The sequence below is a fragment of the Lactuca serriola genome, chromosome 3 (genome assembly GCF_051521515.1).
Source record: "Lactuca serriola cultivar US96UC23 chromosome 3, Lser_US96UC23_V15, whole genome shotgun sequence".
Classification (NCBI taxonomy): Eukaryota; Viridiplantae; Streptophyta; class Magnoliopsida; order Asterales; family Asteraceae; genus Lactuca; species Lactuca serriola.
Window position 1 is genome coordinate 55,368,816 of NC_136410.1, and position 2,715 is coordinate 55,371,530.

At 32.2% G+C, this 2,715-nt stretch overlaps 1 long non-coding RNA gene and 5 other non-coding genes across 6 annotated transcripts; all 6 read right to left on the reverse strand.

Annotated features, from left to right (window-relative positions):
- Nucleotides 1-1,058: 1,058 nt before the first annotated feature.
- Nucleotides 1,059-2,233, reverse strand: LOC145092308 (uncharacterized). Its single transcript, XR_013702483.1, has 2 exons — nt 1,863-2,233; nt 1,059-1,469 (listed from the first exon to the last, which is right to left on the reverse strand). It is a non-coding gene; the product is annotated as an uncharacterized LOC145092308 (long non-coding RNA).
- On the reverse strand, nt 1,144-1,252 carry LOC145096511 (small nucleolar RNA snoR97). The gene has a single exon (XR_013703914.1). It is a non-coding gene; the product is annotated as a small nucleolar RNA snoR97 (small nucleolar RNA).
- Nucleotides 1,343-1,458, reverse strand: LOC145096497 (small nucleolar RNA Z278). Its single transcript, XR_013703902.1, has one exon. It is a non-coding gene; the product is annotated as a small nucleolar RNA Z278 (small nucleolar RNA).
- LOC145096487 (small nucleolar RNA Z223) lies at nt 1,541-1,630 on the reverse strand. The gene has a single exon (XR_013703893.1). It is a non-coding gene; the product is annotated as a small nucleolar RNA Z223 (small nucleolar RNA).
- On the reverse strand, nt 1,691-1,778 carry LOC145096515 (small nucleolar RNA U36a). The gene has a single exon (XR_013703919.1). It is a non-coding gene; the product is annotated as a small nucleolar RNA U36a (small nucleolar RNA).
- Nucleotides 1,999-2,158, reverse strand: LOC145096523 (small nucleolar RNA snoR134). The gene has a single exon (XR_013703926.1). It is a non-coding gene; the product is annotated as a small nucleolar RNA snoR134 (small nucleolar RNA).
- Nucleotides 2,234-2,715: the final 482 nt, after the last annotated feature.

A 2,715-nucleotide genomic window follows, 5' to 3' on the forward strand; every position in this document is an offset into this window, starting at 1 on the left:
CTTCTTGTCTGATTATTTTTACAGTTTGAACTTGTATTGACATAGACACTTTATAAACATTTAACAAACACAAGTTTAATAATTTTAGATGACATGCGTAATCAGAATTTGATCTTTCATTACACAATATCTGTCTGTATCAACAACAGGCTATCTTCAACTCTCATTTGTTTTTTGTCTGATATTTACGGTTTGAACTTGTATTGGAGATTGTATTTTACAGTTTGAACTTGTATTGGAGATTGCCTATCTCAAATTAGGTTTGTTTAAATTCAAAAGTTTATATCCGACTTCATCTTCTAGTTCTTGGCATTTATCAACCATCTTTTCACATTTTTCGGTATGGTTTTAATTTGTTCTAACTTTTTAATGTTATTACTTGAATTTTGGCATTCATCAACCATCTTCACAAAAACATTGGATTTTTTCAATTTTTTTCATTTGCCCGTACGGTCAACTTCAACACAATCAATGGTCAACATGCACACCACTTGACTTCCGGGAGATTGATCCACCACTAGTTATAACACAAAATAATAGAACCATTATAAAACAATTTCAATAAAACTCATGTTTTGACATAGACATTTTATAAACATTCAACAATCACAAAGTTTAAACATTTTAGATGACACATTACGTAATCAGGGATTTTTTTTCAATACATATTACCTGTTTGTATCATTATTCATCAACCTACTTCACAATATACATGTCAAAATTGTTGGAACTTTTGCATCTCACATGACCTTATATCCTTGACACATACACGATAACACGTAGCGTAACACAACTAAACTACGCCACATAAAGTTGTCAGCAGAACATTTATCAACAAATGGCAATAACGTTATTTCTTTCATCCATTCACATCGCAGCATGTATTCCACTTCCAGTATCCTACATCAAATGTTCTCAGACCACTCTCATGCCAACTGATTTTGATTCACGTTCTCTACTTATCAAATTTTGCTACATTTTTTTGTTATAAAAACAAATTCCATTAATGATCAACAAGAGTCATATTTAAAAATAAAGAGACTGCTGATTCAACAAAATAACAAAAAAGCACACAAATTCCATTTAAAGAATAAAAACAAAACCCACGATGTAGGTAGCATCGTAGTAGACATTTTTTTCTAAAAATCTAGTGCTGTTATTTAACTCCAATCTCGTTAATGTTACGAAAGAAGAAGCTGATGACAACACATTGCTCTCTGAGTTTTTTCAGACTCCAAACCGTTTGTGTATTTCAAGGCAAAGAGTACAGTTAAAACTCAATAAATCATATCGAATTAAATGAATCAAATATCAATAAGATTAGTCATAAAAAATACATAGCACCTCAGTTAAATCCGGTAATATCATCTGAAATACAGCTTCACCAAGTGGTTCTCCCTGTAAAACAAGGTCTTGGATCCCCTATACCTCCAACATTTGGATTATATCATCATCGGCTTATTTAAAATCTACAAAAAAAAAAAAATTATAAAAATAAGTTGTTTTACATTCAGTAGCTTCAAAAAAGAAAAATCATAATTCAAAGCTCAGAGTAAAAAACAGCTCTATCAATCATGAATTCTCAGAAGCAGAACTGGCTTAAAGCTGTATTTTAATCATCAATGCAAGAGTTTATCAAAGTCATCAAACCTCAAAAAATCATGTAAAATTATTTAAATTTATGCAGAATCGGCTCATATTAAGAAATTCAACCATTTTAAATCCTTTACTTCACTGATTTCTCTCAGAAGCGCGGATAAATTATCAAGTCATTGCCGAGAAAAATAAATTTCATAAGATCGTAATAAATGCATAAATATAGCGGAAATTTTTAGAGGAAAAAACAGTAATATAATTTAAACCTCCACGTTAACACCGCCTAGGGTTAACTATATGCCTCCATGACTAGACCTCTTTCCAATAGAAATTAAGGAAGAAGGCTTAAGGTGTGGTGAGGCAGAACATATGAAATTGATAAAGCTATGAACTTGATTGATTATCTGTAGCGGTCGATTTGACACAGAAACGGCCATGGAAAAAGGTACAAAAAGGCTGAACTGCAACACTTGACGGCTGTATATCTGATTTAGCACGAGCATTGGGGCTTTCTTCTTCATCCAATTTGTATTTTCAGAGAAGCCCGGGGTGCTACATGCAGATTAAAACTCTAAAATCAAACAAAAACTCTGATATGGAAAGCTTAGGATTTAAGATGTATCTGTATTCTGTGAGGCTGTGATTCTAATAGTCGAGCAGATCATTTGATTATATATAGATAAAACCGATGTATTTTGAACACTGAAACCCTGAAACTGGTTGGATACTTGGATCATGTATAACGCTCGTTTTTCTAATGGAACTGGTTGCTGTCTTGGGCCGGCCCGTTACAATGACGTTTTATCGCCTTCAGGTATACAAAACGGCTTGATTGTCATTTAGAAATTAGGCTCATTTTTTAATTTTACAAAGTTTAGTGGCCAAATTAAAAGGAATGAAAGTTTGTTAGGAGAATAAATTTTTGTTAGGGTTTAAGACTTTAAGCTCCCTTTCATTTTCAATGAAAGAAAAAATAAAATCAAAAGTGTGTGAAGTCAAGAGGATAAGATCAATAGATGTTGTTCAGCTCTTTGTTAAAACCACAAAAGGTTAAAAGGATCTTCCCTCTCTATTTGGTTTCATGGCTTTTGACAAAAAGAAATGTGAAAGAAATTGGTT